Genomic DNA, 15079 nt, shown 5'->3' on the forward strand with positions numbered 1-15079 from the left:
TGGAACAGTTTTTATAGAATTAGTATTATTTTTTATTAAATATTTAGTGAAATTCATCAGTGAAGCCTTCTTGGTTTAGAGTTTTTCTTTGTGAGGAGGATTTTATTTTTACTAAAATTTAATTTCCTTAATGCATTTGGCTATTCAGAATATCCATTTGTTTTTGAATGAACTTTGTAGTTTTTTCCAAAGAATTTGTCTATTTTATAAAGCTATTGAATTTATTGGCATAAACTTGTCATACTAGCCCCTTAGTATCTTTAAAATATCTGTAGAACTATAAGTTCTATATAAGAGGCAAGGATACACAGAAGACCTTTTCAAAAAAGGTCTTAAGGACCCAGGTAATCATGATGGTGTGGTCACTCACCTAGAGCCAGACATCCTCTAGTGTGTGTCTTAGGAAAAGTCAAGTGCATCTTAGGAAGTATTAAAACAAACAAAGCTAGTGAGGGTGATGGAATTCCAGCTGAGCTATTTCAAATTTTAAAAGATGCTGCTGCTAAAGTGCTGCATTCAATATGCCGGCAAATTTGGAAAACTCATCAGTGGCCACAGGACTGGAAAAGGTCAGTTTTCATTCCAATCCAAAGAAGGGAAATGCCAGAGAACTTTCAAATCACCATACAATTGTGCTTATTTCACATGCTAGCAAGGTTATGCTCAAAATCCTTCAAGCTAAACTTCAGCAGTACATGAACTGAGAACTTCCAGATGTATAAGCTGGGTTTAGAAAAGGCAGGGGAACCAGAGGTCAAATTGCCAACATTCTTTGGATCATAGAGAAAGCAAGGGGATTCAAGAAAAACATCTACTTCTGCTTCATTGACTATGCTAAAGCCTTTGACTTGTGGATCACAACCAATTGTGGAAAATTCTTAAAGAGATGGGAATACTGGACCACCTTACCTGCCTCCTGAGAAATCTTGTATGCAGGTCAAGAAGCAACAGTTAGAACTGGACATGGAACAATGTTGTTGTTTAGTCACTCAGTCGTGTCCAACTCTTTGTGACCCCATGGACTGCAGCACGCCAGGCTTCCCTGTCCTTCACAATGAATGGACTGGTTCAAAATTGGGAAAGGAGTATGACCAGGCTGTATATCATCACCTTGCTTATTTAACTTATATGCAGAATAAATCATGCAAAATCCTGGGCTGGATGAATTACAAGCTGGAATCAAGACTGCTGGGAGAAATTATCAACAACCTCAGATTTGAAGATGATACCACTTTAACAGCAGAAATGAAGTGGGACTAAAGAGCCTCTTGATGAAGGTGAAAGAGGAGAATGAAAAAGCTGGCTTAAAACTCAACATTCAAACCACTAAGATCATGGCATTCATTCCCATCACTTCAAGGTAAATAGAAGGGAAAAACGTGGAAACAATGACAGATTTTATTTTCCTGGGCTCCACAACCACTGCAGATAGTGACTTCAGCCATGAAATTAAAAGACACTTGTTTCTTAGAAGGAAAGCTATGACATACCTAGATAGCATATTAAAAATCAGAGACATCACTTTGCCTACAAAGGTCTCTATAGTCAAAGCTATGGTTTTTCCAGTAGTCATGTACGGATGTGAGAGTTGGACCCTACAGTAGGCTGAGTGCCGAAAAATTGATGTTTTTGAATTGCAGTGCTGGAGAAGACTCTTGAGAGCCCCTTGGACTTAGGAGATCCAACCACTCAGTCCGAAAGAAAATCAACCCTGAATATTCATTGGAAGGACTGATGCTAAAGCTGAACCTCCAATACTTTGACCACCTGATGTGAAGAGCTGACTCATTGGAAAAGACCCTGATGCTGGGAAAGACTGAGGGCAGAAGGAGAAGGGGGTGACAGGAGATGAGATGGTTATGACATAGGAGACAGTGGGGCCTCTGGGCTGAACACCTGGTGTTTGTCAAGAGAAATAAAACTGAGCCTTTGTTCTCACCCAGACACTCCAAGATCAAAGCTAGTGGCAAAAGCTGAGCTGTGCTAAAGCAAAGAGACAAAGTGGCCTCTCTTGAGGTCAAAGAAGACTTCCCTGTCTGCACATGTGCAGGAAGTCTTCTTGAGAGTCAAAAAGGGAGGGGACCCCACCCCACAATAAGTGTAGATCCGCAGCCATAGGCATCTGAGGTGGGATCCATTTAGTTGCACACACATCTTGGGGAGGGTCCATGGACCAGTCCAGTGTGAAGAAAGAAACAAGATAATTGGCCCAAGGTAAACAAAGACCCAGAAGGAAAGTCCTATATAAGTGATTTATGTCACCTCCTTATGGCGCGCCCCCTTACTCAGAACGTCTGCACTCCTTGCCAGGTGTGTATCTCTGCCTAGTTTCTGATGTACTGTTCTCCTCATTAGTGAGGACGCCCACACTGTCTCTCCGGGTGTGTATTTCTAACTTGCTTCTGATTTAGATAAATTGTTTTCCTCTGTGCGCTCCCATGTATTGTGCTCTGTCTCTAATATTAAACTTTGTACCCCTTTTCACAGTTTTTGCCACCTTGAAACATTCTTGCTTTCAAACAGGGGCCACAGCCAGGGTCACTTTGCTTCTAGCCTCTAGCCCCTGGTGATCTGGTGGTTAGGACCCCTAGTTTTTATCCAGGTTACCCAGGTTTAACTCCTGGGCAAGGAACTAAGATGTCTCTTCAGGATCACTTGCTGCTCTCCTTCCAAGATCAGTTAGATAGCATCACCAACTCGATGGACATGAATTTGAGCAGACTCCAGGAGACGGTGAAGAACAGGCATGTTGCGGTCCATGGGGTCGCAAAGAATCAGACATGAACAACAACAACAAGAGCGTACAATGACTTCACCTCTCTCAGTGCTAGCACTGATAACCAGTGTCTTCTCTTTCTACAGACCAATCTGGATAATGATTTATTAATTTTATTGATCTCAGAATACCAGCTTTTAGTGTCAACAATTTAATGTTTTCCATTTCATTGATTTCCACTTTAATCTTTATTGTTCTCTTTCCCTGTTTACTTTGGGTCTAATTTGTTCCTTTCAGTTTTTGTTTGTTTTTTCTTGTTTATTAAGATAGAAGTGAATGTCATTGATATAGACTGTTATTCTTTTTTAGTGAGCATGTTTAGTGCTATAAATTTCCCTTCATACTTTCTGGATGTATTTCATGCACTTTCATATTTTTTCTTTTTATTAACATTTATTTTAAAAAAATCTAATTTTCCTTTGATTTCTTCTTCGACCCATGGTTTATTTAGAAGTGTGTCATTTAGTTTCCAAACATTTGGAGGTTTTCCAGATATTTTTCTGTAATAGAGTTCAAACGCAATTCCATATGGTCAGAGAATATACTTTGAATCTTTCTAAACTTATTGAGACTTGTTTTATGACCCAGAATATGGTCTATCTTGGTAAATGTTCTTGTGGAGAATGTGTATTCTGCTATTGTTGGGTGAAGGGTTCTGTAAATGCCAACCACATCAAGTTGATTGATACTGCTCTCCAAATCTTGTACAGTCTTACTGATTTTCTGCCTACTTCTATCAATTATTGAAAGAAGGACATCCAACTGTTATTGTGGATTTATCTATGTCTCTTTGCAGTACTTCTTGCAGATTTTGCCTCACACATTTGGAAGCTCTGTTATTAAGTGCATAAATGTTTAGGATTACTATATCCTTTTGATGAATGGACCCCGTTATCATTATGAAATGAACTTCTTTGTCTCTGGCGGGATCAGAGCAGTGTTTTTTAAAATCATATTTATTTTATATATTTTGGTTGTGCTGTTGCTGCACGTGGGTTTTCTCTAGTTGCAGCGAGGGGAGGCTCCTTTAGTCGCGGTGTATGGGCTTCTCATTGCAGTGTCTTCTCCTGTCGCAGAGGCTTCAGTAGTTGTGGCATGAGGGCTCAGTAGTTGGGGCTTGCAGGCTCCAGAGCGCACACTCAGTAGCTGTGACACACGCGCTTATTGGCTCCACCATGTGAGGGATCTTCCCTGACCAGGGATTGAACCAGTGTCCCTTGCATTGCAAGGTGGATTCTTAACCACTAGACACCCAGAGAAACCCCAGAGCAGTGTTTAGTCTAGGGGTAATTGTCCCTGTTATTAAGGCCCTTCTGAGTACTCCACTCCATGTTCCATGAGTTATGAGGGGTTTCTACTCTGGCTAATGGGAAAAGGTATCACTGCAGGTCCTGTGTGAATGCCAAATACTATTCTTTTTCATCCTTCTGGGTGGTTTTTTCCCACTTGGGAAGCTTCCCCACATGCACGTGCTGATCATCACCCTATGAATACTTCTGAGGGCTGTCTGCAGGTATCTCTGCAGCGGCCTCCTTTCTTGTACTCTTCCCTGTACATTTCTGCTGCCTGGTCTCCATGTATTCTTCACTCCATCTCCTCAGCCAGGGAACCCACTGGGTTTCCTTCCCCTATGCCATGGCCTAGAAACTCTCCCCAGGCAGTAAGCTGGGCTATAGCTTATCTCATTTGTTGTCCATCTCTTAGGGATCTGTGTCCTTCATTATCTCATGAGCAATGTCTTAAAAAACATTAGTTCACATAACTTATCCAGTTTTAGCATTGAGATGAAGCCTCTAGTTCAGCCATTTTGGCTGGAAGTGGAAGTTTTCAGATATTTTCTAAAAATAATTTCTACTTATTTATTTATTTTGGACTGGGCTGGATCTTTGTTGGTGGTGGGCTTTTCTCTAGTTGTGGAGAGTGGGGGTTACTCTCTAGTTGCAGTGTGCGGGCTCCTCATTATGGTGGCTTCTCTTGTTGCTGAGCATAGGCTCTAGGGTGCGCGGACTTCAGCAGTTGCAGTTCCCAGGCTCCAGAGCACAGGCTCAGCGGCTGTGATGCACAGGCTTAGTCGCTCCGTGGCATGTGGGATCTTCCTGGATCAGGGATCAAACTCGTGTCTCCTGCGTTGGTAGATGGACTCTTTACCACTGAGCCACCAGGGAAGCCCTAGCTATTTTTTAATCTCTTCATTTTTAGGTGTCTGTATTGACCTGTGGCTATGAAAGTAGAGGCTTAGATTTCTTACAGAATATTCTCAGCCTTTCCATCCCCTTTTTCCTTACCCTAGCCTCCCAATATAAATTTTGTTAAAATAGCATTAAATATTCACATTATAATGACTTTGGAAATATTACTCACATCTGAGTCATCTGGTATGCTGAGACCAAGGTCTTTTATTTTAGTTGTCAGTAGAGTTAATATTTGTCTTTTTAAAAGGCTTCCTTTCTTATCTAATGGTTTATGCTTTTAATTTAAGAGTTTCATACTCAAATAACATGAAAGCCAGCAGTGGCTGGAGGAGGGAGATTACTGAAGGACCTGGGCTACATGGACTGAGGTCGTTCTTGTGTCTCTAGCATGGCAGGGAGGGTAGGGCAGGGACTTTGGCTTTGACACAAAGCTCTCCACATACCCTAAATACCCCTGGTATATTCTGGAAAGGAAGGAAACACAGGAACTGGAATCAATAGAGAGGTTAAGAAGCATGAACACAGAACTGAACACAGGATTCTGGTCTTATCTGTGCTGCAAGTGTTCTGTGTGACCTCAAGCAAGCCTCTTCTCTATTGAGATGCCAGCTACTTATCTGTGACATGAGCATGGGGTTAGATGTAAAAGTCTCTTCTAATTTCCAAGACTTCCTTGGCTATGAAGACACTGGGGTCCGAGAAGCTCTCCAGGCACCTGCATCCATTCAGCCAAGACTTGGGCGATTCTTTGCATATAATCAAGCAGACATTGTTGTTTGGGGTCACCAACATGTGTCTGGACCACATGACCTGCCTCGGGGCCTTTGCACTGGTTGTTCCCCTGCTCTGGTTGCTCTTTCCTAGATGCATTTCTTTGCGCAAATGGCATCTTCTCACCAAAACCATCCCTCATCACTCCATGCTTCCCTGGCTTTATTTTTCTGATAATCAGATTCATATTACATATTTGTTTGTTAACAAAGTCTAGGGGAGAAACAAGGACATTTGGCTGGGCTTTTACAAAGAACTGAAAGAAGGGACCATTTATACTGGTTTGGGTGGGGTGGGGATGCTGAGACATCCAGGACCAGCAGTGGAGGAAAACTGTCAGTATTCCTAGGCCTGAAGACAGCAGGGAAGGGGAGGCTGGTGTCAGAGCCTGGCTGGCATCCTGGCAGAGGCCTTTCTGGAGGGAGCCAGAAGCATGTTGCCAAAGCTGGGAGGGAGTGGGAAAAAAATACTCCAATTTTTCTCTCTCCTTTTGCCCTCCAATCTCAGCACCTCCCACTGGCCAAACCTACCAGAAGTCAGAGGAAAGGTGAGTCTGAGATATGCAGTCCATGGGGTTCAGCCTCCTTGGTCAACAGAGCAAAGCAGAGAAAGGCAGAGAGTCGATCAAGTAGTGGGAGCAGGTGGTGGCTACTATGGTCTCTGTGTTTGTGTCTTCTTAAAATTCATATATTGGAAACCTAAGGTTTAAGATGGTGACTGCAGCCATGAAATTAAAAGATGCCTACTCCTTGGAAGGAAAGTTTTGACCAACCTAGATAGCATATTAAAAAGCAGAGACATTACTTTGCCAACAAAGGTCTGTCTGGTCAAGGCTATGGTTTTTCCAGTGGTCATGTATGGATGTGAGAGTTGGACTGTGAAGAAAGCTGAGTGCCAAAAAATTGATGCTTTTGAACTGTGGTGTTGGAGAAGACTCTTGAGAGTCCCTTGGACTGCAAGAATATCCAACCAGTCCATCCTAAAGGAGATCAGTCCTGGATGTTCATTGGAAGGACTGATGCTGAAGCTGAAATTCCAATACTTTGGCCACCTCATGCGAAGAGTTGACTCATTGGAAAAGACTCTGATGCTGGGACAGACTGAGGGCAGGAGGAGAAGGGGATGACAGAGGATGAGATGGCTGGATTGCATCACCGACTCGATGGGCATGGGTTTGGGTAGACTCTGGGAGTTGGTGATGGACAGGGAGGCCTGGTGTGCTGTGATTCATGGGGTCGCAAAGAGTCGGACACGACTAAGCAACTGAACTGAACTGAACTAAAGGTTTAAGATACTAGGAGGTGGGGCCTTTGGGAGGTCATTAGGTCATGGTGACAGAGCCCTTAGAAGTGGGATTAGTGCCCTTATAAAAGAGATCCCAGACAGCTAGTTTACCCTTTCACTGTGAGAGAAATCAGCAAACCTGGAAAAAGGTCCTCACCAGAACCTGACCATGCTGGCACCCTGATCTTGGACTTCCAGCCCGCAGAGCTGTGAGAAATAAATTGCAGTTGCTGATAAGTCACCCAATCTGTGGTATATTATTTTGTTATAACAGCCTGAATGGACTTAGACAGTGGCTAGTGACTAACACATTTGTTTGTTTTGAAAAATTCTATTTTAAAAGTTAAATTTTTTCTATTCAACATGTAAGATCCAGGAGACCAAAGATTTTGTCTCTTTTGGTTGTTACCATTTTCCCACGTACTTAGAACTTTGCCTAGGCACTAGTAGGTGCCCCATATATGATTGTTAATGAATAGATGAAACAAAACAAAACCAAGGATCTAACAGTGGACTGCTTTGTGGCCAGGAAAGCAACGTGTGTATGGAGGAATGTCATATTGGTGTTCGATTGACTTTTTGCAAGTGGTTTTAGAACAGCACAAATGAACGTAGAAATTCAGCCTGCCCTTGGCCATCACTGCCACTGCTCATTCCCCAGCCCCACTCCACCCCAAGTTGAAGAGAGAATTCTGGAGACCCATCTTTGCTTCATGTGGCAGAAAACAGATTGAGGGGAAGGAAGGGAATTTTCAGGACCTTTTCCTCGTCATGGTAAAGGAGCCATGAAGAGCTAGAGTGAATGCGGTTGACCTAGGACCCCCAGCGGGTCAAATGTCCAGGATCCCCTGCCAACTCTGGATGCTGCCTCCAGGGTACCACATTGCTAAGCTGCAAGATGTGAAATGCTTATTTAAGGAAACTTTAGATGTGCTCTGATCAGATACATCCACGTGGGTCATCCCAGCGTCTCCTCCCTATAGAACCATAAGCATTTTTAGATCCATGGTCCATTAATTCAGAAGGATGGTTATCAGTAGAATTTCAGGCCAAGGGGCAGACCAAGGGAAGGGATTATGTCTGGGGTGGTTCTGCCAGGACAGAGGGGCTTCTGTGGGCCATGGAAGTAGATACTGAGGTCACTCCCAGGCCACACCAAAGTTTGACCCTGAAATGACCTAGCTCTGGAGCGGAGTGACTTAGGAGAAACAAGGCAAGCAGGTTGTGGCCTCTGTGGGCCTGGGATTCAAATCCCAGAGCCTCCTTGCTCTGAGATTTCTTGGTGATAAATCAGATCTCACACTTTCTCTATGCGATTGTTCTGAAGATTCAATAAATCAGAAAAGTTCCACCAAATGCCTGGCACAGAGTATAGGCACCCTCAAGCCCCTCCCTCTCTGGCTTTTTCTGCTTAGGCGTCCTCCCGAGACCCTGTCTTCACTGTCGCAGTGATAGTAGCCAGACAAGCCAGCCCATCCTTCTACCCCGATCAGCCTCTCTGCGTTTGAAAACTTCCAAGGCAGGAAAAGTTTTTTTTTTTTTTTCCCCCAGGCTGACTCCGTCTACCGTTGCCACCATGAAAGCCCCTCCGCCTTCCCCCGACGGGCCTGTCGCGCTGTCTTAAGAGAAACCCTCATCTCCTCTGCCTGGCGCGCATCGTCGCCAAGAAGGGAGGGAGCCGAGGGAGACGCACTAATGGGGAACGCCTCGGCACAGGAGAAGACACAATGGATAAAAGAAGAAAGCGCATCCAAACACGAGTTCTTGTTCTCGAGAAGAAGGGCCAAGCCTGACTTTATAGCAACAGCTTTGAGAGCAGCAGCGGTGGGATTTCACGGCAGAGGTTCCGCGGGAAAATCAATAAGCGGGGCCGCTGTTTGGAGAGGCAGCAAGAAAGGCCACTAACGAGGCCAGATTGTAACAGTTCTGCGAGCAGCCACAATGCTCACCTTACACGGCGCGGCCGCGCGTTAGTAAATAATAAATCACAGCGGCCGGCGGGCGGCGGCGGCGGCGCCGGACAGAACGCAGCGCGTTTGACTGCAAAGCAGACCCGGGGCCATGAATTATTCACCGCCGCGCGGAGATAAAACACGGCCGCGGGAGGAGGCGCAGCCCTGCAAACAGGTGCCCGGCGCGGAAATCTGCCTTTTGATGACGAGCCTGGGCTGGGGCTGGGCCTGCCGGGCCGCCTTTCGGGGGGCGTCGGCGCTCGGGGCGCGGGAAAAGCTGGGATTAATCAGGGGCCGCAGCCGCCGCCCCGCAAGAGCGATTTGCCAGACTCCGGGGCTGGGAGCAATTACAGACGGGCCGGCAGGGCTGGCGGCGAGAGCCTGCGAGGGCTGGCCTGTGTGTGTGTGCGTGCGTGCGTGTTTGTGTGTGTGTGCACTCATGCGCTTGCCGGAGTGCACGCATGCTCAGGGTGCTTGGGCGTGCAGGTATGCATAAGCGTAAGTACACTATGCATTGTGTATGTGGGTATGCATGTGCTGGGTATGTGTGGTTAAGCCTGCGTGTATGTTCCATTTGTGCATTGTGTGCATAGGTGCTGTGATCTATGTGCAAGTGTGCACATATGTGAATGTTCGATTATGTGTATCTGCAACGTGTGAATATGCAGACATGCATGCACGTGTGTGCAAATGTGGTGCATTTGTCCATGCAGACGTGGTGAGTGTGGGTATGTGTGAGGGTGTGCATTCTTGTGGGTGTGCAGACACGGTGCATGTGTGCGTCACGTGCAGTATGTGTGTGCAGAAGCATAGTACCGCTACCTATACAGCATATGCAGACACGCATGTGAGCGTGTGCAGGCTAGCCTTGCTGTCAGCTCATTCCTGCACGTGAGGTGTTGGGGTGTGCATACATGTTGCCTGTGTGTGCCTACGCAGTGTGTGTGGCAGGTATCTGATTGTACAAATGTGGCGTAGGTGTGCATCTGTGAATGTGTGGTCATTCACGCATGAGGGCATGCACAGGGCACCTGTGTGTGTGCGCATGGTGCGTGTGTATATTCATCCATGCTTTGTGAAGTCTAAAAGGTTTGTGGTGTGCGTACACTGTATATGTGTGTGTGTGTGCTTGTGGATGGTTATGCATACACGTGTAGGTGGGTGGCAGCGTGTGTGCAGAGGAGCTCACGTGTACTCTGAGTACTTATAGGATGTGGTCTTGCAGGACTGTTTGCTGGTGCCAAAGTACGAGCACATGGCTGTGTCTACTTGTGCAGATGGGCACATGGACCTCACGGTGTACGTTCATGCACGTGTACATCTCATTGAAGCTGGAGCAGCTCCACATGTGGAAGCAGCCATATTCTCTCCTCAGTGCTCCCCTACAAGGAAATCCTAAATGTCATTGCGTCCCTAGAGCAAAGCCCAACACAAACACGTGTGCAAAGCGCTGATGAATGATGTGCATTCTACTCGAGGTTTCCTGGGGAGATTGAGAGAGGCTTTATTCCTTGCATTGCACTTCAGAAATTCTTTGAAAGCTATGTTAAACACCTTTGTCTTTTTCCAAAGTGCACCATGGAGCTGTCTCATCTTTTCTTTTCCCCTGCTCCCTTCTCCTATCAGCTCCCTTCCACCTTCACCTAGACACCCTCACCAAAGCTCATCTCCTCTTGAAACTGAATTAACTCTTCTCTCTGGGTTTTCTCAAACTGTCATTCCACCCATTTTATCAGCAAAACTATTCCCCAAGACCTTCTGTCTTTAAATAGCAAGAGGAGACTCTTTCCTGGTGATCCAGAGGTTAAGAATCCACCTTCCAACGCAGAGGACGCAGGTCTGAGACCTCACATGCTGTGGGGCAACCACTGAGCCCACACAGTCTGGAGCCCTTGCAGCACCACTAGAGAGAAGCCTGCGTGCCACAAGGAAGACCCGACATACCTTAATAATAAATAAATAAGAAAAGTGAGGGAAGGGAGATCAGAAAATGTAAATAAAATAGAAGTTTGTTTATTTCAGTTGTGTGTCCACATAGGTTGTAGATGCAAACGGGTATGGATGCAGAGTCATCTTCAGGCTCCACCTAGCAGGTGATGGAGCAAAGGAGGAAGCAGAGAACAAAGCATCTTGATGCCTGGGTTGGGGTGTCAAGTTCTGAGGATTGTTTTCATTTTCTCAAACCCTGTTATTTGGGGACTAAGTTTGGCAGAGTTGAGAAGTTATTCTTCCTTTATTCAGTGGGTATACTGAGTACACACTCTGAGCCCAGTACTGTGTTAGACCCTGGAAGATGCAAAAAACAGTAAGACACGGAATCTCAGACTTGAGGAGCCTGGGAAAATAGTGTAGTGAGACCTGAACACCAGCCACCAGGACACAGTGGGAATTAGTTAGTGCCTTAAGACACAGAAAGTGTCAGAAAGCTCAGAGCAGGGAGAGATGCCTCACCACTGGAAAGCCCAGAGGTCTTCCTGGAGGAAGTGGAACGGAGGTGCAGAAGACTGGGGAGGATTTAGTTGTACCAAAACAGAGACATGGGTGGGAGTGGAGATTGAACTCCTGGTGGAGAAGAAGGGAAAACAAAGTCTTCCGGGGGTACGTCTTAGTCAGGATCCAGTTTAGGAAACAGAATCCACTCCAAGTATTTGTAAACAGAGAATTTAATATAAAGAATTATTAAAATTGTTAACTAAGTATTAGAGAACCAAAGGGTCAGCGGTAAAGAATCCACCTGCAATGCAGGACCTGCAGGTTCGATCGATTCCAGGATTGGAAAGATCCCTTGGAGGAGTGCATGGCAACCCACTCCAGTATTCTTGCCTGGGAAATCCCACGGACAGAGGAACTTGGTGGGCTACGGTCCATGGGGTTGCAAAGAGTTGGACACAGCTGAAGCGACCAAGCAGGCATGCACAGAGAACCAAAAAGGTAAAAAGAAGTTTTCATGAAGTTTGTGATTGCCTGTCCTAGAGCCAGGAAAACAAAGGGAGGAGATTGGGATTATTAACGTTTAGAAGCTTAGAAAGGGGAGCCCTTTGGGCCTGGGGTCCAGATCTCTGAAGGAGAGAGCTCTGATTGGCTGGAGTTAATGTCTCTGGGCTTGGGGTAGGGGAACCAGACGTCAGAGACCCAGCCTGCTGGAAATGGGGGCATTTGCAGCCAAAGCTGTATCTCTGAGGGGCACAATACAGCTGGTCCTGCAAGAATTAGAAAAGTTCAAATTGGGCTCAGCCATTGCCTGGGGAGGGAAGTATTACTGCCAGGGTGAAGAACCATCACTGGATGATGTTCGCATGGACCACAAACAGACAGGAAGTCATCCACAGGGAGCCAGTCCCTTCTTCCTCTTCCAGCCTTGCAGTCTCCCTCCAGCGATCCTATCAGCAGAACTAACATGGGGCCAGAAGTGCGGCTTGGAAAACCCCAGCCCCTACATCACAAAGCTGAGGATGGAAGGGCCTTTTGGAATTGAGACAGTCACTACATGAACAGTCATGGTCTGCCCTCTTTGTTTACCTGGCATGGATAGGTACACCATATACCAATTTTAAATTCCACACAATAACAAAACAACTTGGTGTTTCTGCCTAACTCCGGGTTCTATTTGTGTGAACCCACGTTCAGCTTCTCCCCAGAATGAGGAGACAATGGGCATTGTATACATCTCTGCAAGATGGTGACAAGGTAGGGAAAGAGGAGTCATCGTGGGAACACTGAGAAATCCAGACTGACCTTCCTGACTTGAGTCCCACACAAAGGCCTTGGGGAGGGATCAGCAAATGGTTCAGAGAGGGGTCTGTCCACCCAGTGGGACAGAAAGCTAAAGCCAACTGCGTGGACCTTAGAGTTTGTAGTGTTCTAGGTCCTGTACATTTTGTCAAGCCATTTCCCCACGCTCACCCTGGGCTTTGTCTTCTGCTAAAGGGACTGTCTGCCTGCGGTGAGAGCAGAGGAGGGTGTCGGCTATTAAGAGCAGCCTGCGGGAGACGGGATGGTGAATTCCAAGGCTAGACTTCCTGTCCACTACTCCTCTTTGGATGACTGGTACTCTGACCCCAGTGGCTCCAATTTCAAATGGGCTTAGTGTGTCCATGGGTCCCACTCGGCTATAGACCAGGCCTGATGAGCTGGGACCCTGAGCCCAGAGTAGGGTACCATCTTAGCCAGCCCAGACACACATGCAGCCCTTGCAGGAGGGTCAGGCAGAGATACTGATCTCCTCCTGGCTGAGGAGGGACTTCTGTATGTGTCCTCAGATCTAGGGCTCAGAAGAAGAAGAGGGCCACAGAGAATAGAAGTGGTCTCCCCTTGCCACCTCCTCCATCAGCCTCTTCCTGAGCCCAGCTTCATTCTAATGAGGCCCCTATGATCTATGGTCAGATCTGTTGCACCCTCCCCATTCCCAGAATGACTGCTTTCTTATAGCTACACTAGAGGGCTGCCATGCTTCTCCCAAGGAAGATGGGGCTGAAAGTAGAATGTCAGCTGTCTGCAGGGCTGCCATGTGTGGTTGTGCAGACTGCGCACTGCCAAAAAGCTCCTGGTCAAGGAGGCAAGTTGGGGCTGAAATCCATTCTGAAATGTTTTCTGAAGGTAGGGGTGCTGTTATCTATTTCATACCAAAGCACTATCTGGACTAGCACTAGAGCCAGCTATCGAGGTACCAGGGGCAAAGGAAATGGCCAGAGTGATTCTGCATGTACCTGGGCTCCCAGGCACTGAGTAGTCCTCACCCACTAGAAGATCTCTTGGCAGAACAATTCACAGCTGTTACCACGGCCTACATCCTACATCCATCTACCTGCTCATAGCACCAGTGAGGCCTCAGACACTCAGAAAGTAAGAATGAATCTCAGGTCCCTGGAGGAGAGCTGAGACCAGATCCCAGTAGGAAGCTCTACCCACTTCCTCAGCTCCCAGGTGACCTTGAGCACACAAAGAAGAAAGGCTTTCTGATCTTCTCAGGATGCAGGCAGGCCTAGCCATCAAGCTCAGCTGCCTCTGTGCAACTTCCAGAAAATGACCTAACCTCTCAATGCCTCAGGTTCCACCTCTGCAAAAGGGGGATAATAATAGCTCCTCCCAGAACCACTAAATAAAATGATTAAAAAAAAAAATAGCTACCACTCTATGTGAACTATTCCAAGTGTAGGAACTATTAGTAGTCCCATTTTACAGATGAGAAATCTGAAGCTTAGAGGTGTTAAACTCACTCAAGGTCACAGCTACTACAGGCCTGGGATCTGCACTCAGGTAGCCTCTGACTGTGGGATAATACCACCTCCCAGTGTAAGATCGTATGTGGAAACCTCTCAGTACAATGCCCAGCACACATAACTCTTCAATAACCGTAGCTATGCTATTTCTTGGATTGCAGTAGGTCCTTGCCTGATGCGGGTTATCTCTGGAAGCCACAATGTCAGCTGTGGCTATGAGTCCACAGCCAGGGCCCAGCCTCCCATCCTTCCCAATGCCAGCACCTGTGTGCAGAAACTCCAGGCCCTGGAGTCCCCAGCTCTCAGACCCTGGAGCCCGGGTCTGGCTCTCCCTCCTCGGAGGCAGCTGTAGGTCTGCAGTTGACATGCACTTAATGAGTTTCCCCAATTGCTGAGCCCTAGCAGTGGCATTATCAGTCTCTCTGTGTCTCAGGCACTGATGGGCTCCCCATAAGCAGCTATGGAGGGAGATGGTGGAGAAATCTGAGGTGCAAAAGTACATTTTCTCTTTTCCTGCTTGCAGATAAAGTGGCAAGTCACCAAGCAGGCTTCTTTTGGAAGAAAGTCTCCAGGTTGTGCAGTGGTGCATAGTAATGATTTATTTCCAGCTGGACACTGTGCCCTGTCAGGGAAAGTTCCCAATCCCCAGGCCTGTGGGCTTTGAGTGCCACCCTGGAAACAGTGAGCCCTGGCTGGGGGAAAGGCCTGGGAGGGGAGTGACACGCATGGCCCTGGCTGAATGTTCCTGATCCTCTGAGCTGGTCCCAGCTCACTCAGGGGGGCATGTGTGTTCCCTAATCTGGGCCCTCCCAGGCTGCACTCTGCTTTAGGCAGACATATCTCCTCCTAGTTCAGGATGTGCTGAAAAGCTCCATCACTTGAATG

The 15079-nt window shown here is 46.7% G+C and overlaps 1 long non-coding RNA gene across 1 annotated transcript in view; it reads left to right on the forward strand.

The window, feature by feature from the left end:
- LOC122421719 overlaps window positions 1-9166 on the forward strand; it is a 53764-nt gene extending 44598 nt beyond the window's left edge. Inside the window, exon 5 of the long non-coding RNA XR_006263572.1 lies at window positions 8575-9166. This is a non-coding gene — a long non-coding RNA (uncharacterized LOC122421719). The remainder of the gene's footprint in view (window positions 1-8574) is intronic.
- Window positions 9167-15079: the final 5913 nt, after the last annotated feature.

This window comes from Cervus canadensis, chromosome 18, assembly GCF_019320065.1.
Source record: "Cervus canadensis isolate Bull #8, Minnesota chromosome 18, ASM1932006v1, whole genome shotgun sequence".
In the NCBI taxonomy this organism is placed as follows: Eukaryota; Metazoa; Chordata; class Mammalia; order Artiodactyla; family Cervidae; genus Cervus; species Cervus canadensis.